At 38.5% G+C, this 25881-nt stretch overlaps 1 long non-coding RNA gene across 1 annotated transcript in view; it reads left to right on the top strand.

Annotated features, from left to right (window-relative positions):
• Positions 1 to 10842: 10842 nt before the first annotated feature.
• LOC135270394 (uncharacterized) overlaps positions 10843 to 25881 on the top strand; it is a 160887-nt gene continuing 145848 nt past the window's right edge. The window contains exon 1 of the long non-coding RNA XR_010338535.1: positions 10843 to 10948. This is a non-coding gene — a long non-coding RNA (uncharacterized LOC135270394). The remainder of the gene's footprint in view (positions 10949 to 25881) is intronic.

The following is a 25881-nucleotide window of genomic DNA, read 5'->3' as shown; positions in this document are numbered from 1 at the left end:
AAAATTCATATGGAACCAAAAGAGAGCCCACATAGCCAAGACAATCATAAGCCAAAAGAATAAAGCCAGAGGCATCACACTACCTGATTTCAACTATATTACAAGGCTACAGTAATCAAAACAGCATGGTACTGATACCAAAACAGTGATATAGACCAATGGAACAGAACAGAGGCCCTGGAGGCAACGACACACATCTACAACCATCTGATCTTTGACAAATCTGACAAAAACAAGCAAGGGGGAAAGCATTCCCTGCTTCATAAATGGCATTGGGAAAACTGGTGAGCAGTGTGCAGAAAGTAGAAACTGGACCCCTTCCTGACACCTTACACTAAAATTAACTCCAGATGGATTAAAGACTTAAACATAAGACCTAACACCATAAAAACCCTAGAAGAAAACCTAGGCAAAACCATTCAGGACATAGGCATAGGCAAGGACTTCATGTCTAAAACACCAAAAGCATTGGCAACAAAAGCCAAAATAGACAAATGGGACCTAATTAAATTCCAGAGCGTCTGTACAGCAAAAGAAACAATCATTAGAGTGAACCAGCAACCAACAGAATGAGAAAAAATTTTTGCAGTCTATCCATCTGACAAAGGGCTAATATCTAGAATCTACAAAGAACTAAAACAGATTTACAAGAAAAAAGCAAACAGACCCATCCAAAAGTGGGCAAAGGATATGAACAGACACTTTTCAAAAGAAGACATATATGAGGCCAACAAACATATGAAAAAGTGCTCATCATTACTGATTATTAGAGAAATGCAAATCAAAACCACATCGAGATACCACCTAACGCCAGTTAGAATGGTGATCTTTCCTGTAATCCCAGCACTTTGGGAGGCCAAGGCAGGCGGATCATGAGGTCAAGAGATTGAGACCATGTTGAAACCCCATCTCTACTAAAAAATACAAAAATTAGCTGGGCATGGTGGCACGCGCCTATAGTCCCAGCTACTTGGGAGGCTGAGGCAGGAGAATCGCTTGAACCCAGGAGGAGAAGGCTGCAGTGAGCCGAGATCGTGCCACTGCACTCCAGCCTGGCGCTTGGTGACAGAGCAAGACTCTGTCTCAAAAAAAAAAAAAAAAACAAAAAGAATGGTGATCTTTAAAAAAATCTGGAGACAACAGATGCTGGAGAGGATGTGGAGAAATAGCAACACTTTTACATTGTTGGTGGGAGTGTAAATTAGTTCAATCATTGTGGAAGACAATGTGGCAATTCCTCAAGGACCTAGAAATAGAAATTTCATTTGACCCAGCAATCCCATTACTGGGTATATACCCAAAGGATTATAAATCATTCTAGTATAAAGACACATGCACATGTATGTTCACAGCGGCACTGTTTACAATAGCAAAGACCTGGAACCAACCCAAATGCCCATCAATGATAGACTGGACAAGGAAAATGTGGCACATGTACACCGTGGAATACTATGCAGCCATAAAAAATGATGAATTTGTGTCCTTTGTAGGGACATGGATGAATCTGGAAACCACCATTCTCAGCAAACTGACACAAGAACAGAAAATCAAACACCACATGTTCTCACTCATAGGCAGATGTTGAACAATGAGGACACATGGAAACAGGGAGGGGAGCATCACACACTGGGGTCTGTTGGCGGGGAGCCAAAGGAGAGACAGTCAGGGGTTATGGGGAGATCAGGGAGGGATAGCGTGGGGAGAAATGCCAGATGTAGGTGACAGTGGGATGGAGGCAGCAAACTACATTGCCATGTGTGTACCTATGCATCATTCCTGCATGATTTGCACATGTACCCCAGAACCTAAAGTATAATAATAATAATAATAAAAGAAATGCATTCAAACCACCTTAAAGGTAGATACTAGAAATATTGACCAATGCCATTCCCCATTCACTTTTTCTAACCCTTTCATAGATACCCTAGGCATAAAACAAATAAAATTAGTTTTCTTTATTGTTCATCCTAAAAAGAAAAATTGTCCTTTTGAGGCTATTTTGTAGATCTTGTAGGCATGCATCATTGTTTTTTATTCTTTTTTGTCTCCTTGGGCTATATTTTCAAATAGCCTGTCATCTGGCTAATTCTTTATTGTGCTGGATCAATTCTGCTATTAAGGAACTCTGATGCATTCTTTAGCAGGTCAATTACATTTTTCAACTCTAGAATTTCTGCTTGATTCTTCTTTTTAATTATTTCAATCTTTTCATTACATTTATGTGATAGACTTTTGAATTCCTTCTCTGTATTATCTTGGATTTCTTCTAGTTTTCTCAAAAAATTTCTAATTTAAATTATCTGTTTGAAAAGTCACATATCTTCATTTCTCTCAGGTTGGTCCGTGGTACTTTATTTAGTTCTTTTGGTAAAGTCATGTTTTCCTGCATGGTCCTGATGCTTGTGGATGTTTGTCAGTGTCTGGACCTTGAAGTGCTAGACATTTATTTAAGTATTCGTAGTCTTGGCTTGTTTGTGCCCATTCCTCTTATGAAAGCTTTTCAGGCATCTAAAGGTACTTGGGCCTTAAACTGAGTAACACTGTGGTTCTTGCAGGCTCATAGAGGTGCTGCCTTGGTATTCTTGAATAAGATTAAGAAGAATTCCCTGGGTTATCAGGCAGGGGCTCTTGTTTTGTCCCTTAATTTTTCCCAAACGAATGGAATCTCAATCCCCCTCCCCTCTGCTGAGCTTCCTGAAACTTTAGGTGGAGTGATGCAAGCACCCCTGTGGCTACCACCACTGAGACTGCTCTGGGTCTTACCCAAGTCTGCACAGCACTGGGTCTTACCCAAGACTTGCTGTAACCATGACCTGGCTACCACCAATATTCATTCAAAGACCTAGTGCTCCACAATCAGCAGGTGGGGAAGCCAACAGGTTTCCCTTCTGGGCTGTGAGTTCACTCAGGTCCCAGGAGGGTCCAGAGATGCCATTTGGGAACCAGGGATTGGAGTCAAAAAGCTTACAAATCTATCTGGTGTTCTGTTCTACTGAAGCTAAACTGGCCCTCAAGCTAAAAGACAAAGTCCTTCCCATTTTTCTTTCACTACTTCCCAGAGGCCAGCACCATTACTGGCCCCTGGGAAATTCTGCCAGGCTACTACCAGTGTTGGCTTAAAGCCTGAGGCATCTTCAGGCAGCTTGTGGTTACTGCTGCTAAACCTGGGACTCATTCTTCAGGGCATTGGGCTCCCGTTTGCCCAGAGCAGGTTCAGAAATACTGTCCAAGAGCCTAGGACTAGACTGAGGAACCCCAAGCACTCACTGGGTGCTCTACCTTACTGTGGCTGTGGCTGGTACCTAAGGTACAAGACAAAAAGTTCCCTTCACTTTTCTCTTTGCTTTTCTCAAACAGAAGGATTATTTCACTATAGCCACCACAGTTGGGAACATGCCAAGTCTCACTTGAAGGCATGTCTCAGAATCTCACTCAATGCCCACAGTGTACTACCTGGGTATCTCTGTTATTCAGGGCCTATGTATTCTCTAGTCAGCAAGTGATGAATCCTGCCAGGCAAATGTCCTTCCCTTCAAGTCAGCAGATTCCCTTATGGCTCAGAGTATGTCTAGAAATGTTGTCCAAAACCTACAGCCAGGGATGAGCTAGCCCTATTCTATGGCTGAGCTGGTATCCAAGATGCAAGACGAAGTCTTCTTTACTTTTCTCTCTCCTCCCCTCACGCAGAAGGAGAGCTTCACTGCTTGGAGTTGAGAGAACGGTGAAGAAAACACTCCGTTAGCCACCCCAGCTGGTGTCTCCTTAGGTCACAGGCCACCCTAGTCCACTGGCTCTAAGCCCAGCCCAGCACTAGGACATGCCTAGGAATTGTAGTCCTTGTGTTCTAGACAAACTTTCAAGTATACCTAGGACTCCAAAGCATTTTGGCACTTGGTGGTGATGCTTGCCAAAACTCAATTCCAGCCACTAGTATGGGTAATTCCACTCTGGTAAGGGCTGGTTCAAATGTTCCCTTCATGGGTGGGTGCCAAATGAGCCTAGCGTTGCTTTGCTTTCTGCTGTGACAGGGCAGTAAAGTACTGAGTTCAATGCTAAGTCTCCCAGGCACTGTGCTATTTCTCCACCAAGTACACAGTTTTTGTCTCTGCACTACATGCCTAGTGCCAGGGGAAGGAGGGAGGGGTGGCATCAGTGATTCAAGCCGTCTTTTCTACCCTCTTCAGTGCTTTTCAATGATATGAAGTTACAACCAGGAACTGTGATTGCTCACCTGGTTTTTCGTTCTTTTGACAGTGCTTTTGTGTGTACAGCTGTTAAATTTTGATGTTCCTGCAGGGGGAACCATCAGTGGAGACTTCTATTCAGCCATCTTGCTCTGCCCTCCTAAATTAAACTTTATCATATATATGTAGAGGACAAAACATAGTATATATAGAGTTCAGTACCACCTCAGGTTTCAGACATCTACTGGGGGTCTTGAAACATATCCCATGCAAGAAAAACCACTGTATGTTTTTTCTTGTTTAAAACAAATAGTCTAACACTGAAACTGAACCAGAAATTCTAAATGTTAGAAAATCATAATTGCACAATTATTCTTTGTAAATTGTCATTGTGAGAAGCTCAAATAGCAACACTCCTTCACCACCTCCACTGCCTTCAAATCTGGACCAGGTCATCTCTTTAGATGACTACAGTATTATGCAAGGGGCAGATCTATCAGAGCATTCATATCATTTATCATCTTTGGCTCAAATTCAGACACCTCAACAGTTTGCTTCAGGACTGTTTTCAATCTTCCCTCCTAATGTTTTATCACTTTTGAGCAATTAGGCATAATTACTTCTCTTAATTTTACCTCCTTTCTCTATTTTTCTTCTTTCCTGAGATAGAGATATAAATAAGTACTAAAGTACCTAAAGATAAATAATAGTGAGAATAATATAAAAAATGCTTTTCTAATTTGAAAATAGCTAATAATATCTAAATTATCCTTGTTTTACTGAAATCCTTTGGGTCTCTTTGGCAAAAAGAAATTACCCATCTAGTATTAAAGAATATTACTAACAGATAAAAATGTATTGGGTATGTTTGAGTCTCATTCTTACATATTAGTTACCTGAAAAATCCATTGGAATAAATTGCATAGCAAGATGTCATATAAAATTTAAGCTCAAAAGTTACTTTGGCATTGGGGTCAGTATGACCTTAGATCCAATCCTTGCCTCAAGCTTTTATCTTACTGCATAAAAAGCAATAAAGAGAAAAGATTCCTTATTCGTGGTCAGACTTTAAAAAAACAACAACAGATTTTCTTAGTGGGCATCCTGAATTTTAAAACTTGTATTTTGGTTTTATTCATTTTTAGACTTTTAAAAATTTCAAATAAAGCTTTTAGTTTGTAGGAACGTGATGCCATCTTTGACACTTAATTAGTGGCTTGCTATATACAGTTATTTTGATATTTAGTAGTAAACAAAGGAATCATAATAGTTCTATAGCTATGATAGCTTTTATACTATAAATATAATACCTGATTTGTTCCTCATATTGCATGTAACACAGTATGATTCAGAATGTTTGTAATAATTATATGAAACTCTGCTCCTGAAATTTCGCCAACTTTATTTTTAATTTCAATAGCAATCTAGTGATTCCTTAGGAACTATCTATAAGAAAACTAATATCTGCAGGACTAGAACCAAGAAAATACATTTTATGGGACAAGACCTTAATAGACATCTCACCAAAGGAGATATGCAGGTGGAAATAAACATATGAAAATATGATCCATATCATATGTTATCCAGGAAATGCAAATTAAAACAATGAGATGCCACTACATATCTATTAGAATGGCCCAATTCCAAACGTATCAAATGCTGGTGAGGATGTAGAGCAGCAGGAATTCACATTCATTGCTGGTGGGAATGCAAAATGGTACATCTACTTTGGAAGACAGTTTGGCAATTTCTCACAAACCTAAATATACTCTTATTATATGATTCAGCAATCATGCACCTTGGTATTTACCCAAAAGAGCTGAAATCTTATGTCCACACAAAAACGTGGACACAGGTGTTTAAAACATCTCTATTAATAACTGCCCAAACTTACCAACAACCAAGATGTTCTTCAGTAGGTGAATGGATAAATAAACTTGGAACATCCAGACGAGGGAATATCATTAAATGTTAAAAGGAAATAAGCTATGGAAAGTCACAAATAGTCATGGAAAGCCACGAAAAGCCATGGAAGAACCTTAAATGCATATTAAATGAAAGAAGCCAATCTGACAAGGCTACATACTGTATAATTCCAACTATGTGACATTCTGGGAAAGTTAAAACTATAAAGGCAAGACAATAATAATATCAATAGTTGTCAGAGTCATGGGGGCATGGATGAATAAGTAGAGTGCAGAGGATTTTTAGGGTAGTGAAAATACTCTGTATGATGCTATAATGGTGGATGTGTGTCATTTTCCTTTGTCCAACCCCTAGCATGTGCAATACAAAGCGTAAACTCTAATGTAAACTATGAACTTCCGGTGACAATTATAAATCCAAAAGTATCTGAGACAGGTCTCAACCAGTTTAGAAAGTCTGTTTTGCAAAGCTGAAGTATACTCCCATGACAGTCTCAGGAGGCCCTAATGACATGTCCTCAAGGTGGTCAGCATACGATTTTGTTTTATACGTTTTAGAGAGACATGAGCCATCATTCAATACATGTAATATGTACATTGGTTCAGAAAGGCAGGATGACTGGAACAGTGTGCTTCCAAGTCAGAGGCAGATTCAAAGATTTTCTAACTGGCAATTGGCTGAAAATGTTGTTATCAATAGAATGAAATGTCTGGGTTATAAGGGGTTGTGGAGACCAAGGTTTTATCATGTTGATGAAACCTCCAGATAGCAGGCTTCAGAGAAAATAGACTCTAAGTGTTTCTTATCAGACCTAAAGTGTCTGTTCTATCAGTAAGTCTAACAAGGAGGAGGGTATAATGAGGCCTCTGGCTCCCCTTTCCCATCATGGCCTGAGACTAATTTTGAAGACTAAGTTTGGAATGCCCTTGACTAAGAGGAAGGGTCCATTCAGGTGGTTGGGGACAGGGGCTCAGAATTTTATTTTTGGTTTATATAATGATGTATCAATGTTGGTTTATCAAATATATCACATTGGTGGGGGATGCTGGAAATGGCGGAGGCTATGCCTGTGTGGAGCAGGGAGTAGGTGGAAACTCTATACCTTCTTAATTGTTCTGTGAACTTAAACTTCTCTGAAAACAAATCTTTTTTAAAAAGAGATTGAAAATTTATTTTATAAATGAAGAAGTAGTGGTTACTTACCCTAAACACAGGCTCAAATAGGAAGCTCAGGACAAAAGAGTCTGAGTCAGAGCCTATTGTTAAAGCCCTAAAAAAGTAATAGTTTCTGTTTCACTATGTTTTTCACATCACTGATTAATCCTAAGGACATGTAATAATTTTTACAATTTCCTTTTAGCCTTATGCCAGCAGCAATTGCAATTTGTCACCAGTCTTAGGAACAGATCACAAGGTTGGAGAGGCAGTACAATTTAAGTGACTTGCAAAAATATCAATGATATGAGTGTGTGTGTGTGTGTGTGTGTGTGTGCGCATGCATGTGCATACACTAATTAACATTCCAGCAGGAAGCTAAGGAACTTACAATAAATCATATTAAACAGCTACAAGAATAAATTTAGAGAATTGCTGGATTTTTCATCTAAGAACTTTATTAATTATTTTTTAAAGTCATTACCAACATTTAAAGCTTCCTGCCTTTCTCTTTTCAGTCACCCAGGTAAAATGATATAGGGTTTTCATATTAATGTAACTACCTACCTTTAGGAAAAACTTTTTCAAGTGATAGCCTTTGTATCTATACTCCCTTGGAAATTTCTTGCATTTTTTTCAGTGCATTAAAATTCCTGGCTTGAGAATATACTAAGAATGGCCAGTAGATATATTAAAAAACACATGTCACTAAGCATCAGAGAAAAACAGATAAAAACCATGATGAGTTATTATGTCACACTTGTCAGGATGGCTATAATCAGAAAACCAAAAGGCAACAAATATTGGTGAGAAACCATGCTTTTTGGTAAGAAACAGTAGAGAAGTTAAAACTTTTGCACGTTGTTGGTGAAAGTGCAAAAAGGTGCACTTCATATAGAAAACAGTATGAAGGTTACTCAAAACATTAAAAATAGAACTGCTGTATGATCCAACAATCCTACTTCTGGGAACTTACTCAAAAGAGTTAAAATCAGGGTCTCAAGGAGATATTGGCTTTCCTATGATCACTGTAGCATTATTCACTATAGCCAAGATATGGAAATAACCTACATGGTCCATCTACAGATGAATAATTTTTTTTTTTGAGATGGGGTCTCACTCTGTAGCCAGACTGGAGAGGAGCAGCACGATCTCAGCTCACTGTAACCTCCGTCTCCTGGGTCCAAGCAATTCTCCCGCCTCAGCCTCCTGAGTAGCTGGGATTACAGGAGTGCACCACCGCAACTGGCTAATTTTTGTATTTTTAGTAGAGGTGGGGTTTCACCGTGTTGGCCAGGATGGTCTCAATCTGTGGATCTCATGATTCACCCACCTCGCCCTCCTAAAGTGCTAAAATTACAGGTGTCAGCTACTGCACCTGGTCAGATGAAGGAATTTTTTAAAATTGTGAAATGTTGGTTGTATAAATGTCTTCTTACATTTATGCAGCCAACAAACATATGAAAAAAAGCTCATCATCACTGGTCATTAGAGAAATGTAAATCAAAACTACATTGAGATACCACCTCATGCCAGATAGAATGGAATTAAAAAATCAGGAGACAACAGATGCTGGAGAGGATGTGGAGAAATAGGAACACTTTTACACTGTTGGTGGGAGTGTAAATTAGTTCAGCCATTGTGGAAGACAGTGTGGCGATTCCTCAAGGACCTAGAAATAGAAATTCCATTTGACCCAGCAATCCCGTTACTGGGAATATACCCAAAGGATTATAAATGACTCTATTATAAAGACACATGCACACGTATGTTTATTACGACACTGTTCACTATAGCAAAGACTGGGAACCAACCCAAATGCCCATCAGTGATAGACTGGATAAAGAAACTGTGGCACATATACACCATGGAATACTATGCAGCCATAAAAAAGGATGAGTTCGTGTCCTTTGCAGGGACATGGATGAAACTGGAAACCATCATTCTCAGCAAACTGACACAAGAACAGAAAACCAAACACTGCATGTTCTCACTCATAAGTGGGTGTTGAACTATGAGAACACACAGACACAGGGAGGGGAGCATCACACACTGGGGCCTGTGGGGTGGGGGTTAGGGGAGAAATAGCAGGGGATGGGGGTATTGGGGAGGGAGAGCATTAGGAGAAATACATAATGTAGATGACAGGGCGATGGATGCAGCAAACCACCACCATGGCACGTGTATACCTATGTAACAAACCTGCACGATCTGTACATGTACCCCAGAACTTAAAGCATAATAAATAAATTTTTTAAAAATGTGAAATGTATATACAATGGGATACAGTGCAGAAGGAAATGCTGCAATATGTGACAACATAAGTGCACCTAGAGACGTTAGGCTAAGATAAATAAGCCAGTCACGGAAAGGCATGTATTGCATAATTTCACTTATTTGAGGTATCTAAAATAGTGAAATTCATAGAATCAGAGTGAAATGATGGTTGCCAAGGTCTGAGGAGAGGGAGAAATGCCAAGTTACTAAGCAAAGGGCATGAGGTTTCAGTTGAGCAGGATGAATACATCCTAGATATCTGCTTACAACACTGTGCCTATAGTCAACAGTACTGTATCAGGCACACATTTGTAAAGAGGTCTGGAGATACATCAGATCCTACAGATCAAGTACTGAGTCCCGCAAGACTAAGAAAAATAGGCGAAAAAAATTTTTAAAGAGGGTGTATTGTATGTTAAGTGTTCTTACTACAATAAAATAAAATGAGATATAACAAAGTTATTGTTCTAAATAGGGTAAGGAGCATTTTTAGCGTGGTAGATTATCAACAGAAATTATAAGCCCCAAACTAACAACTAGCATGTGAACTTGTACTTTCAGTGAAGCAGTTTTTGATATTAAAGCATTTTACTAACTCGGTTGTCTTCCTTAAGTTTGCTAGTAGTCATTCTATTGTAAATCAGTTACCCAGTTTTGGGAATATGGTTCAGAAATATGTGAAACCTGTGCTAAAGAAATAGCAGTGGACATCTTGGATGGCATACAGGGAAAATGACCATAAAGAGAGACTTCGAGCATGATCTTTGGGTCTTCACTTTCTAGATTCACCAATGTTGTCTATTTTTGGCTTCCCTAATCCAGTATGCACCTGCATTTTAAAAAGAGATCTCTTAAATGAGCTTGTCCAATGACCTTGAAATCCCAAGTTAGCCCTGTGTGTGGATTTCCCTGATGTTTGACCACACTAGTTCCAAACTTGGGTCCCATGGACCTTCAGAGTCTCTCTTTCATCCTAGATTGGGAATAGAGCAAAACTTGATTCCAGTGAAAGGCATCAAGGTGGATTGATGATCTGTGAGTGAACTTAGCGACCTGTGGTCTACTTAAGAATGCCTTCCAACTATCTTTCCTGATCATTTTGGGATAACTTCAGCAGGCTAAAGTTCAGCCCAGGTGTCCTCCAAATGAAAGTCTTCAAGAGAACATCAGTTTTCTAAGTTTAAAATCTTCTAAAACTAGGCTTTTAATATCATTACAACCCCTACCCATTAGTGCCATTTGTTCTCTACTAATCAGTTCTAATATCTGATCTGCAGCTTGGAGGCCTTGCTGTTGTAAACCCACAGAAGAAAGCTCAAAAAGTATGCAGAATTATTGATTGCTGTACGTGGAAGAAAAAGAGTTTTTCTCAGAAGGTCTGCTCTATAGTACCACAAAGATGGAAGGTAAGAATCTAGCCAAATAAAAATATGGCTTCATGTTTATATACATAGCACTTTACTTACCCCATTGGTAAAATTCATTCAATTTAATAAATACATATTGAACCCCTACCATGTTGCAGACACAGTACTAAGTACTACATGTGTATCTGTGAACAAAACAAATTCATAGAGCTTTTATTTGCTTATTTACCCTCATAAAGCTTATATTTACTTCAAAGAGCTGTCGTAGTTATTGAGATATGTAACACATTTTGCATAGTATCTGCCATGTAAAAACTACATAAAATGAGGTTTATCTTTAGTAGAAAATAGGGCAAATGGCAACATTACAGATACAGTTTAATCATCATTTGTCATTGCTATGATGAAGATTGTAAAACTTAAAGATTTAGATTGATACTTTTAAAGTCAAAACATGCCAATGTATTTTCGAAGTCAGTTGTAAAATGACATCAATCTAATTATTGATATCCTGATTTTCACAGCACTATTCTAGTGCAAGTATTAACTTAATCCTGGCATAATTTATAAAATTTAAATACTAGTTCTATTACAGTTGCTTTTTTCCATTTTTGAGTAAGTCCTAAGGCACGGTCTCTTTCCTGGAAGAAGATGTGCATTTGCTGAAAACTGTGAAATATTTTAAGATGCTTGAAAAAAGGAAAATTTAGCAATATAATTTTTATTATTAAAATGTCTTAATATTTTAAGTAATGCTTTAATGTTTTGATGTAAATGAGACTCAGTTGAAAGTCAGGTATTTAACTGCCTTTTGATCTTTAGTAATTGAAGATATCTGACAATTTGCAAGATTATACACAATTCCCTCTTTAAAACAGTTTGACACTTTTAATAAGAATCATCTTCACTTGTATTAAAATCCTTAAAAGTATAATAAAAACATTATTCTTTATTATGTAAGACCTTAATGAAACTTTGAAGACTAGAAAGAGAATCTTAGTTGGAAGAGTCATAAAATTAGTAGCATTATCAAACAGAAAAATAAAAGACCAGTAGAACTTAAACATTTTTTCTAAAGATTGGAATATTCTAAATGTAATGCAGTCCAAAGATATGCAGTACACACATGGCAAAAACCAATTCACATTAAATGAGAAAAAATCCATTATAATATTAAACAACAAAAGGGATTCTTGATCAGATATATTATAATGCTATGAAATTAGCACTAAATACTGTTTGGTGGTAGTAAGATTTTTTTTAACATGTCTTTTTCTTTGAGTGAGTAAGAAGATAGTGTGCAACCTAATACAGAAAACTGATCATAAGAAATGGAGGCCTTCAATCCCTACATGATGCTCCTTTTGACTTTCAGATAATACTTTTCTCAAAGATGTCTTCATCTTTCTCTACACAAGTTTAGATTTGTTTTCAAATATTATAAACAATCCCAGAAAACGCTGCGATTCATGTTAAGACCAGTGTCTTGGACTTTGGTATCCAGGTTGCTAGACCTAGCCAACAGCAGAAATTTTATTTGTCAGAATCATCACAAACCTATAGAACCTTCCCAGACAATCCATGAATCCTATGAGGATTCAAAAGCATACATGTGTCACATATTTAAGACAAAAGAGTCATATTTCTCTATTTATGTGCAAACACAATTTATAAAGAGTGTTTTCCGTTAAGTTGCAATGTCTCATTAACCTTATTCCACAGATGGAGAAAAAGATGAAAGAGTTGCCTGTTTGCCTTTTTATTGTCTTTGGGTTGATATAATGGTTTGTGATCTGTTAACAGAATCACTTAGGCAATCTAAAAAAAAAAATGTAATCTCTCAGATTCCTGTGAACAAATACAAGCTGTGTTTTAGGAAACTTTCTTCAAGGTAATTTGGGTGACCTAGCAAACTTCATTAGCAAGGGTAAAAATAGTGTCATTTTGGAAAGAGATGATATATCTAAGACTCTGAGATGCTGTATATATTGTCTTTGAGATATAATGATAAGGTTTGTCATGTAATACTGTTATAGGAAAGGGGTCTCAATCTAGATCCTAAGAGAGGGTTCTTGGATCTCAACGCAAGAAAGAATTCAGGGCAAGTCCACAGTGCAAAGTGAAAGCAAGTTTATTAAGAGAGTAAAGGAAGAAAAGAAAGGCTACTCTATAGAGCAGCCCTGAGAGCTGCTGGTTGCCCGTTTTTCATGGTTGTTTCTTGATTATATGCTAAACAAGGGTGGATTATTAATGTCTCCCCTATTTTGACCATATAAGGTAACTTTCTGATGTTGCCATGGCATTTGTAAACTGCCATGGTGCTGGTGGGAGTGTAGCAGTGAGGACAACCAGAAGTTACTTTCATGGCCATTTTGGTTTTGGTGGGTTTCGGCCAGCTCCTTCACTGAAAACTGTTTTATCAGTAAGGTCTTTATGACCTGTATTTTGTGCTGACCTCCTATTTTATCCTGTGACTTAGAATGCCTTAACTGTCTAGGAATGCAGCCTAGTAGGTTTCAGCCTTATTTTACCCAGCTCTTATTTAAGATACAGTTGCACTGGTTCACACGCCTTGGATAATATCGTGTATTTTTGGATATACGGTGCATTTGATATAGACAAAATACTCGTTTGTTACCTATGTGAGGTGATGGTCCTTGGCACCCTAAAAATGTCTTTTTAATTTTATTTTAAGTTCTGGGATACACATGCAGGGTGTGCAGGTTTGTTATATATGGAAACATGTGCCATGATGGTTTGCTGTACCTATCAACCCATCACCTAGGTATTAAGCCCAGCATGCATTAACTTTTTATCCTGATGGTCTCTGATATGGTTTGGCTGTGTCCCCACTCAAATGTCAACTTGAATTGTGTCTCCCAGAATTCCCACATGTTGTGGGAAGATCCTGGGGAGAGGTAATTGAATCATGGGGGATGGTCTTTCCCATGCTATTCTTTTAATAGTGAATCAGTCTCACAAGATCTGGTGGTTTCTGCTTTTGCTTCTTCCTCATTTTTTTCTCTTGCCGCTGCCATGTAAGAAGTGCCTTTCACCTCCTGCCATGATTCTAACGCTTCCTCAGCTATGCAGAACTGTAGGTCCAGTTGAACCTCTTTTTGTTCCCAGTTTCAGGTATGTCTTTATTGGCAGCATGAAAACAAACTAATACACTCTCCCTTTCCCTGCCCCCTGGCCCTGCCTTAACAGGCCCCAGTATGTGTTGTTCCCTTCCCTGTGTCCATGTGTTCTCATTGTCCAGCTTCCACTTGTAAGTGAGATCATGTGGTGTTTGGTTTTCTGTTCCTGTGTTAATTTGCTGAGGATGGTGGCTCAGCTTGAAGCCTAAAAATGTGAACACCTCATGTTCACCCACTTTTTACCACAACATCACAGTAGCTTATATTTATTAAACCTCATTTCACTTAGGTTAATAACAGTTTCTAATAAGTGATAGTTACTGTGCTAAATGCTTTTCATGAATATCTCATGTAAATATCTCAACAAATCTATGAGGAAGAAACTACAATTATTTCCATTTTAAAGATGCAGACACAGACATTCTTAGAACCTAAGTGATATGTAAATGGTTACACAGCAGGGAAGTAGTGAAAGGTAGAATTTAAATCCAGTGTTGTGAATACCACAGTGTTTCCGATGGGGGAGAAGATGATAAACATGAGAGACAGAGGGATAATTTAGCAGGTCTTTGGAAGGCCTTTTTAACAACACTGTCACATCATGCTACATCAATTCTCTGCCTAGCATCTATCACTGTTGATATTTTTTGTATTTCAGTAATGCATTTATTTCTTGTCTGCCTCCTGTTACTAGCATTTAACAATCACTTTCTAAAGAGCTAATGTTAAATGGAGATTCGTGTGACAAGAAAAAGTCCAGAAAAAAAAAACAGGAAAAGGCATTCTAGTCAGAGTAATAATAGCTAGTTCAAAAGCCCTAGACTGGGAAAGACTTTGCCATGTTTGAGGAAAAGAAAGGACAGGGTATCTAGAGCATAGCAGGATGGGTTGGTGTGGAGTTAGGCAAAGGTCAGGTCATGTGGAGCTTGTTATATCAGGTTTAGGAGGTTGTATGAGACTCAGTGAGATGAGATGAAAGGCCTGAGGGATTTTCAGCTCAAATGACATGATCTTTTCTAAAGGATTTGACTTTGGCCCCTGTGCCAAGAACAAACTGGAAGGAGTGGGACAGAAGTAGAAGTGAAAAGAAGACAGTTAGGGGCACTGTAATATTTCAGCTGAGTGACAGCATTGGCTTGTACTAGGAAGAAAGTAGTAGAGGTGGAAAGAAATAGTTGCAGTCAACATATGTTTTGGAGGTAGAATCACTTAGGTTTGCTCATGGATTAGATACATGAGATGAGGAAAAGATAATCACTCTCCATTTCCCCCAGCCTCCGTCCTTATAAGCACTGTTTTTCTTTTATTAGTGATTTGGTATTGAAGTAAAACATTCAGTAAAGTAAGCAAATATTAAATGCTCAGTTTGTTGACATTCTGTGTATGTATATGCTTGAGCGCAACCACCAGATAAAGACATAGATAATTTTTCACATTCTAGAAGTCTCCCTTGACCCCCTCCCAATCTGTATCCTCAACCCTTTTCTACTCTTGATATTGTTACTGAGGGAGTACCCAGATCGTAGGTTCTTAGCCTCTCTAACCCTGAAGCATGTGGAAAGGGGTCCTGGAGGCATGGTGAGTTTACTGTCTGAATAAAATCCTGGACCCAAAGAGTTCTGCAGAAGAGCAATTTATTAGACAGACAGACAGACAGAGAGAGAGAGAGAGAGAGAGAGACAGCTCCCATGAGGTTTTGGGAGGGGATCCCAGAGAGGGAAATCCATTCAGGTAGGGGCTGCTAAAGTTTTAACCCTTGAGTTCCTCCCCCCCCATTCATGTTCTTCTCCAGTGAGAGGAGTTCTTTTGAACTTCCTCTGGAGTGATTGATCTTTGACTCTGATACCGGATTGGCTACTTGTTCTACAACCCTGAGTTACAGAGCCCCCTCCTCCCAGAGCTTTTGGGGGAAATTTGGGACAAAAGAGCCCCACCTCGCTTTCCCAGCTGGTCAGGCAAAGAATTTTACCTGACCCACATGGAGGAGGTGCTCAAAGAGCCCCAGCTGCCAGAGTTGGGGAGCCGGGAAATTCCTGCATTTAAAACCCCTCTGTGGAGGCGTGGAGGGGGTGCTCAAAGAGTCCCAGCCACCTCAGGCGGGGAGCCAGGAAATTCCTGCATTTGAAACCCCTCCCCTAGCAAACCCGGGAAGAGAAGTTTCTTTAACACTGTCCCTCAATATCTTCCCCAACCCCTTTACCACAGTCTATTTTGCACACTGTAGCCAGGTTAATCATCTCAGGTTGCTGCTTTGTTCAGTCTGTTTTTCTGTTTGATAATTTTAGTCATGCCCTATTGCAACAAGCTATCTAAACATACTAACGTGTAATTTAAACCCTTCCACTAACTCACCCCAATTCCTTTCTCCCACTTCTTCTCTTATAATAAGTAGCATATTCATTACTCTCTCCCAGATAAGTTCTAGTCACTTCTGTCTTCTATAACTTTACATATATCTAATCTAAAATATTTTCTATTTTTGATTCTATCTGTTCCTTTTTAAATTTTTAATTTCTGTGGATACATAAGGATTATATGCATTTATGGGGATACATGTGATATTTTGATATAAGCATACCATATGTAATGATCAAGACAGTGTAATTGGAATATCCATCACTTCAAGCATCTATCATTTCTTTGTGTTAGGAACATTCCAATTTAACTCTTTTGGTTAATTTTATATATACAATAAATTATTGTTAATTGTAGTTTTCCAATTGCTGTAGAACACTAGATATTATTCTAACTGTATTTTTATATGCATTAATTCTTCCCTGTTTATCTTCCCCTTCCTGCTACCTTTTTCAACCTCTGGAAATCATCATTCTACTCTCTATCTCCATGACTTAAATTTCTTTTTAAGCACCCATATATTAAAAATCTGGAACAACTCAATAGGAAAAAAAAAATAATATTATTTAAAAAGCGGCAAAAGATCTGAATAGACATTCCTCAAATGAAGACATACAAATGCCCAATAGGTATATGAAGAAAAATTCTCCACATCACTAATCATCAGAGAAATGAAAATTAAAACTACAATGAGATATCATTTCATCCCAGTTAAAATGGCTTTTACCCAAAAGACAGGCAATAATGAAAGCTGTGAGGATGTGGACAAAGAGGAACTCTCATACATTGTTAGTGGCAATGTAAATTAGTACAGCCATTATGGAGAACAATATGGAGGTTCCTCAAAAAACTAAAAATAGAACTACTATATAATCCAGCAATCCTACTGCTGAGTGTATGTCCAAAAGAAAGGACATTAGTGTGGCAAAGAGATACCTGAACTCCCATGTATACTGCAGGACTATGCACAATGGCCAAGATATGGAAACAACCTATGTGTCCATCAATGGATGAGTGGATAAGGAAAATGTAGTATATATACACAATGAAGCACTACTCAACCATAAAATAAATTCTATTATTTGTATCCATACTTTAGGGCTTCACCTGCCCTTCAGTGAAAACACTAGGCTCATCCTCCATTTGTCACAGGCATGTGACAGCTATCAGTTCCTGCAAACAGCAATTCCTTTTGCACCAACCTATACATTGCTTTAACATCTACCCCTGCTATGATCTAAATGCTTGTATTCAACCAAAATTCATAAGTTGAAACATAATCCCCAATGTGATTGTATTATCAGGTAGTTTTTAGGAGGTGATTAGATCATGGTGGTGAAGCTCTCATGAATGGGATTAGTACCCTGGGGTACTAAAGGGTAGAAGTTTTTTCCTTCTGCCATGTAAGTTACAACAAGATGGGCCCCCACCAGACACTGAATCCACCAGCACCTTGACCTTGAACTTCCCTGACTCCAGAACTGTGATAAATAAATTTCGGTTGTTTACAAGCCACCAGCTTATGGTATTTTGTTTTGGCAACCTGAAGGGACTAAGATAACACGAAGTCTTGTATTTTGTTGTTTGAGAATGTGTGGTGTTCATGTTACTTTAATGTCTACATTACAATTGCTCTATTTTGTTTCTTTGTGTATTTATTACCTTTAGCATAATACCTGGCACAAGTTTGGTGTTCAATAAATATTTGTTGAATACATGGTGAAAGAGCTAATTAATATAGATTGCTGGTTATCTTATTTGATGTGTATGTCCTATCTCCCCATCTAGATTGTATATTCTCTACAGCAAATACCAAGTACTATATTTCTCATGGTATCATTCATGATATGCTACAGAAGGTAATAGACTAAAAAGTCAGCAATTCCTCTCTTCTCTAAAATGCATATCTTTGCTTATCCTAATTGAGTTCTCATTAATTCCGGAAGCTTTGAGAGGCATGGGGGGAGAGAGGTGACAATAGATACATCATCTGTGCTCAAATTTGGTGTCTCAGTTGTGGGAGGTGTGGTTCAGATATCTGATATAACCTTCTGACAAACTCAAGCCTGAAGGTTCATGTAAGAAAAACTTCCTATAAATCTGGAAATTTACCAGTGTTGCTCTGGTAAGTAGGTCTTATGTCTAGAAGGAAGATTCGACTATTTTTAAATGCTTCTAACAAATAGGTGTAATAGACATCAAGATCATTGCATGTAATAAAGAACATGAGATTAACAATAAGCAATCCAATGCTATCAGCAATTTTAATGCGGGAACTGAATTGACTGCAAGGCCAGTTTGATTATTTTTTACAAAAATCAGTAATAACCAGCCATCATTAGTGTTTAGGTATCAGAATATGAAATGGAGGACCTGCTTTCAAACTGTAATTTTTTCATTAACTAGATGTGTGATTTTGGAGAAGTTGCTTAAATTATCTGAAAGGTAATTTCCTTATCTGCAAAGTGAATCTGGCCGGAAAGACTGTGAGGAGAGAATGAGATAATAAAAAGGCTTTGAAGATATAGGTATCATGTATTAATAATAAGGTGCTAAAAATGTAATTTAAGAAAAAAGTAAAATGTACATACAGGTCCCTTAAATCACAGCCATGTTGTATTAATATTCTCTGCTACTGATTAGGCATTGCATCCCTCAAAGGAATGGTTTATTTCTGTTCCCATCACATCAATTGTTGCCATGATTCTTGTCGCAGACCCCAGGCCCCAGGTGTTCTGAATTGTCATTTGGACTCATCAAGGCACGCCACTATTATTGTTGAATTTCAGAAGTTACGGAAATTAAAAGTTGTCCTGTGTATTGTGGCAGCTGGTAAACAGATAGCACCTTTTACATCATAGCTCTTGGTACTTGGGAGTTGCCAGAGAATAAAATAAAAGTGAAAAGAATTCAGTAACATAATTCTCTGCACTATCTTAACAGCAAGCCACCAGTAAAGGGTCTAGGAAGCCACTTACATCACAGCAGACATCCCTAAGCAAGTTGGTATAAAAGTAGTTATACTCTTGACAGCTCAGCTGCCGTCGATTGTAAAAGAGCAATTAGAATTTCTTCCTTAGTAGTCCCTACTCAAACTCAAAGAAGTAGGGAGTAAAATTGTTGTTGCCAGGGACACTGGGATGAGGGGAGGTTAGAAATAGGGAGATGTTCATCAAAGGAACAAAGATTCCATTAGGAAAGATGAATGAGTTCTGGAGATTTAATGTACAGCATGGTGAAGATAGTTAAAAACTCCAGTGGTTACTTGAAATTTGCTAAGGGTATATCTTAAGTGTCCCCTGCAGCCCCACACAAGAAATGGTAATTATGTAATATGATAGACCTATTAATTAGCTTAATTTTGGTGATTATTTCACAACAAGTACATATATCAAAACACCAAATTGTATGCCTTAAATATATACAATTTACAATTCCTATTTGTCAATTTTACCTCAGTAAAACTGGAAAAGGAAAAGAATTTCTTGCTTTAGCAACAAAAATTTCAGTAAGTAAACTTTTTTTAGATAGTCATGAGCCACCTAAGGATGTTTCAGTCAATGATGGGTTATAACAGAGCTGAAAAATTCTTATCGCCTAGTGATGTCTTAGCCGTCATAATGCTGTAATTACAATGCATTACTCACCTGTTTGTGGTGATGCTGATATAAACAAACATACTGTACTGCCAGTCATATAAAATATAGCACATATAATTATGTATAGGACATAATACTTTGTAATAATGACTATCACTACTGTATGTATTTACTGTACTATACATTTTATTATTATTTTAGAATGTACTCTACTTCTATATATAAAATGGTTAACTGTAAAACAGCCTCAGGGAGGTCCTTTAAGGAGATACTGTAGGTGAAGGCCCTGTTATCATAGGAGACAGCAGTTGCATGCATGTTATTACCCTGAACACCTTCAAGTGGGACAAAATGTGGAGGTGAACAACAGTGATATTGATGATCCTGGCCCTGTGTAGATACAGGCTAATGTCTGTGTGTCTTAGTTTTCAACAATCAATTTAAAAAGTAAAAAAAAAAAAGAATTCCAGTAAACAAAGTTTTATTTTGAATAAATAAAAATATTCTTTTATAAATTTAGTGTAGCCTGAATTTACAGAGTTTATAAAATCTACAGTATGTACAGTACTGTCCTAGGCCTTCACACTTACTCACCACCCACTCAGCAGCTCACTCAGAACAACTTCCAGTCCTGCAGGCTCCATTCATGATAACTGCCCGATATAGTGTACTATTTTCTGTTTTTTATATCATATTTTTACTGTACCTTTTCTATGTTTAGGTACACAAATAGCATTGTATTAAGTTGCCCCAAGTGTTCAGTACAGTAATATACTGTGCAGGTTTGTAGTCCAGATGAGTAGTAGGCTATACCATCTAAGTTTGTGTAAGTCCACTCTATGATCGTTGCACAATGACAAACTTGAACTTGCCTAACCCCATAATTAAGCAACACATGACTGTATGTGTAGAAAATAGGTGAGTAGAAAACTATGCCAGAGGAGTAAAATGTGTTATTCCAAGCGTTAATTATATATAAACTAATATGTAACATAATTCTATTAAGTTTAGAAAGAAGATCAAGGTTAATTTTATTAGCAAGTGCCCTTGGACCTATTCATTTAATAGTAGAGAATACACAATCTATCAAAGTAAAAAAAAAAGTTTAAAGCAATTTAAATTTATTTTAACAAGGTCAGAAATTAAGTTTTCATGTATTCTATCCAGAGTAAGTATAATGTCTGGCATTAATAACAACTAAAAATACATTTAGACTTTTGAGCTTTTTTTTTCCCTGGGGTGAACACAGAACCTTGAAAATACCTTGGGGGAAATTACTTAGCCTCTCTGGAAAATAATACATCCTCATATTACCCCTAGTATCCCTAAAGGATTATGTGATGTTTTCTAATTCTGCATTACATATTGAAAAGCAAAGAACCTGGCCAATACTTTCTAGTTTCAGGAATGGACTGATGAGAACTCTAGTAATGCTCTTTCCTTTTCAGTTTGTCTATCACTTAGCCTCGTATTTTTTTTCCAACAGCGTGTGTAGATAAGAAATAACTGTTCTTAAAATCACTGTGATATATAACCTCACACCCATAAGGATGGCTGTTATCAAAAAGATCAGAGAGAATAAATGTTGGCAGGGGTATGAAGTAAAGGAACCCTAGTACACTGTTGTGTTGAATGTTGATTGGTGCAGCCACTATGGAAAAGTTTGTAGATTCCTGAAGAAATTAAAAATTAACTACTATACAACCCAGAAATCCGTCTTCTGGGTATATATCTAGAGAGGATGAAATCACCACCTTGTAAATATACCTATATTCCCATGTTCATGACGGCATTATTCACAATAGCCAAGATCTGGAAATAACCTTATGTCCATTGATAGACCAATGGATAAAGAAAATGTGGCATATACCATAGAATTTTATTCATCCTTAAAAAATAAGGAGGTACTGCCATATGCCACAACATAGCTGGACTTGGAAGACATTATGCTAAGTAAAATAATCCAGACACAGAAAAAAAAATATTGCATGATCTCACTTATATGCAAAACGTATATATTTTTAAAAAGTGCTCAAAAACATAGAGATAGCCAATGAAACTGTGACATGGTTTGGATCTGTGTCCCCACCAAAATCTCATGTTGAACTGTAATCCTCAATATTCGAGGTGGGGCCTGGTGGGAGGTGATTAGGTCATGGGGGAGGATTACTCCCTTGGTGCTATTCTCATGATAGTGAGTGTGTTCTCATGAGATCTGGTCATTTGCAAGTGTGTGGCACCTCCCTGACTCTTACTCCTGCTCCAGTCATGTGAAGTATTGGCTCCTGCTTTGCCTCCCTCTGTGATTGGAAGCCATGTTCCAGAGGCCTCCCTAAAGGCAGAAGCTGTGCGATGCTTTCTGTGCAGCCTGTGGAATCATGAGCCAGTTAAACTTCTTTTCCTTATAAATTATCCTGTCTCAGATATATCTTTATAGCAGCGTAAGAATGGACTAATATATAAAATTGGTACCAAGAGTGGTGCATTGCTATAAAGATAATCTGAAAACATGGAAACGACTTTGGAACTGTGTAATGTGCAGTATTTGGAAGAGTTAGGAGGGCTCAGAAGAAGACAAGAAGAAAAGGGAAAATCTGGAATTTCCTAGAGACTTGTTGAATGGTTGTGAATGAAATGCTGATAGTGATATGGACAGAGATGCCCAGGCTGATGGAGATAAGGAAGTTATTGGAAACTAGAACAAAAATTATATTTGTTATTTTTTAGCAAAAGTCTGACTGCACTGTACCCCTACTCTGTGATCTATGGAAATTTGAACTTATAGAGTGATCATTTAGCATATCTGGTGAAAGGAATTTCTGGGTAGCAAAGCATTCAAATTGTAATGTGGCTACTTCTAACAACATATGCTTATGTGAGTGGGCAAAGAAATGACCCGTAATTGGAAATTCTAATTTAAAAGAAAAGCAGAGCATTAAAGTTTGGAAAATTTGTAGCCTGGCCATGTGGTAGAAAAGAAAAATAGAAAAGTTTCCTATTTTCAGGGGAGTAATTTAAGTAGGCTACAGAAATTTGCATAACTAAAAGGAAAATAAGTGCTGATAGCCAAGACAATGGGGAAAAAGGCCTTGAAAGCATTTCAGAGACCTTTGCTACAGCCCCTCCCAACACAGGCCTGGAGAAGTAGGAGAGAAGAATGATTATATGGACCAGACCCAGCATCTTTCTGACCTGTGTAGCCTCAGGACACTTCTCCCTGCATCCTAGCCACTCCAGCTCCAGCTGTGTCTAAAAGGGGCCCAGGTACAGCTTAGGCCATACTGCTTAAGAGGGTGCAAGTCATAAGCCTTGGTGGCTTCCATGTGGTGTTAAGTCAGCAGGTGAACAGAATACAAGAGTTGAGGCTTAGAAGTTTCCTCCTAGATTTCAGAGGATGTATGGAAAAGCCTGGATGCCCAGGCAGAATCCTGATACAGGAGCAGAGCCTCCCTCATGGAGTACCTCTATAAGGGCAGTGCAGAGGGGAAATGTGGGATTGGAGCCCCACACAGAGTCCCCACTGGGGTATTGTCTAGTAGGGTTGTTAGAAGAGGGCCACCATCGGGCCGGGCGCGGTGGCTCATGCCTGTAATCCCAGCACTTTGGGAGGCCGAGGCGGGTGGATCACGAGGTCAAGAGATCGAGACCATCCTGGTCAACATGGTGAAACCCCGTCTCTACTAAAAATACAAAAAATTAGCCGGGCATGGTGGCGCGTGCCTGTAATCCCAGCTACTCAGGAGGCTGAGGCAGGAGAATTGCCTGAACCCAGGAGGTGGAGGTTGTGGTGAGCCGAGATCGCGCCATTGCCACTCCAGCCTGGGTAACAAGAGTGAAACTCCATCTCAAAAAAAGAAAAAAAGAAGAGGGCCACCATCATCCAGACCTTGGAATTGTAGATCACAAGCAGCTTGAACTGTGCACCTGGAAAAGCTGCAGAAACTCGATACCGGCTGATGAGAGCAGCCATGGGGACTGAACCCTGTAAACCTACAGGAGTGGAACTGCCCAGGGCCTTGGGAGCCTACCCCTGTCACCAGTGTGCCCTGGATATGAGACTTGGAGTCAAGGAAAATTGTTCTGGAGCTTTAAGATTTAATGACTTCCCTGATGGGGTTCAGACTTACATAGGGCCTGTAGCCCCTTTCTTTTGGCCAATTTCTCCTTTTTGGAGTGGGAGTATTTACGCAATGCCTATGCTCCATTGTATCTTGGAAGTAACTCACTTGTTTTTGATATTATAAGCTCATAGACAGAAAAGATTAGCCTTGTCTAAGATAAAACTCTGGACTTAGACTTTTGAGTTAATGCTGGAATGAGTTAAGACTTTGGGGGACTATTTGGGAAGGCATGATTGTATTTTGCAATGTGAGAAGGACATGAGATTTGGAGGGGCCAGGGCTGAAATAATATAGTTTGGATATGTGTCCCCACCCAAATCTCATGTTGAATTGTAATCCCCAATGTTGGGGGTGGGGCAGGTGGGGCCTGATGGGAGCTGATTGAATCATGAAGATGGATTTCCTCCTTGATGTTGTTTTCATGATAGTGAATTAGCTCTCATGGTTGTTTAAACGTTTGTGGCACCTTCCCCCATATTCCTCCTGGTCTGGCCATGTGAAGTGCTGGCTCCCCCTTTGCCTTCTACCATGATTGAAAATTTTCTAAGGCCTCCCCAGAAGCCGAATCTACTATGTTTCCTGTGAAGCCTGAGGAGCCATGAGCCAATTAAACCTCTTTTCTTTATAAATTACCCAGCCTTGGGTATTCTTTTTTTTTTTTATTGCGTTTTAGGTTTTGGGGTACATGTGAAGAAAATGCAAGATTGTTGCATAGGTGCACACGTGGCAGTGTGATTTGCTGCCTTCCTCCCCTTCACCTATATCTGGCATTTCTCCCCATGCTATCTCTCCCCAACTCCCCACCCCCCACTGTCCCTCCCCTATTTCCCCCCAACAGACCCCAGTGTGTAGTGCTCCCCTCCCTGTGTCCATGTGTTCTCATTGTTCAACACCCACTTATGAGTGAGAACATGCGGTGTTTGATTTTGTGTTCTTGTGTCAGTTTGTTGAGAATGATGGTTTCCAGGTTCATCCATGTCCCTACAAAGGACGCGAACTCATAGTTTTTGATGGCTGCATAATATTCCATGGTGTATATGTGCCACATTTTCCCTGTCCAGTCTATCATCGATGGGCATTTGGGTTGATTCCAGGTCTTTGCTATTGTAAACTGTGCTGCAGTGAACATTCGTGTACATGCTATTACTGGGTACATATCCAAAGGATTATAAATCGTTCTACTGTAACGATTGGGTATTCTTTATAGCACTGTGAGAGCAGAGTAATACAAACTGTTTACCATAGGTGTGGGTGCAGGGAGAGGAAAACAATGACACATATAGGAGATACATAGGATGAACAAGTTTAGAGATCTACTGTACAACATGAGGACTAAAGTTAATAAGATTTTTTTTGTAATAGGGATTTTTGATACATAAGATTTTCGCTGCTTTTGCACACCAAAAGTAACTGAGATGATAAATTTGTTAATCTCCTTCACTTTAATAACCATTTTACTACTATATGTATCCCATGACATCATGTTGTAAACTTTAAATATACACAAGATTTATCTTATAGAAAAGAAATATTCTTTAGTATGAAGTCTTCTATTAGTCACTGCAACTTCTGAGCATACTCTCTGGACTGTATAGAGCTAAATATAAAGTCTAGTTTCTACTATGTAATATTGTACTTTTATGTCTAATTATTTGATGCCCAACCTATAGGATTACACAGCAACACATATGACCATGTGACACACTGACATCTGACTGAGCCACCTATTTGCACAATGGACTATAAGCAGAAATGTC

This window comes from Aotus nancymaae, unplaced genomic scaffold, assembly GCF_030222135.1.
Source record: "Aotus nancymaae isolate 86718 unplaced genomic scaffold, 86718_ANA_hifiasm-v0.15.2.pri h1tg000062l, whole genome shotgun sequence".
Lineage (NCBI taxonomy): Eukaryota > Metazoa > Chordata > Mammalia > Primates > Aotidae > Aotus > Aotus nancymaae.
The sequence above is the reverse complement of the archived record's forward strand: the minus strand, read 5'-3'. Positions and strand labels throughout refer to the sequence as shown.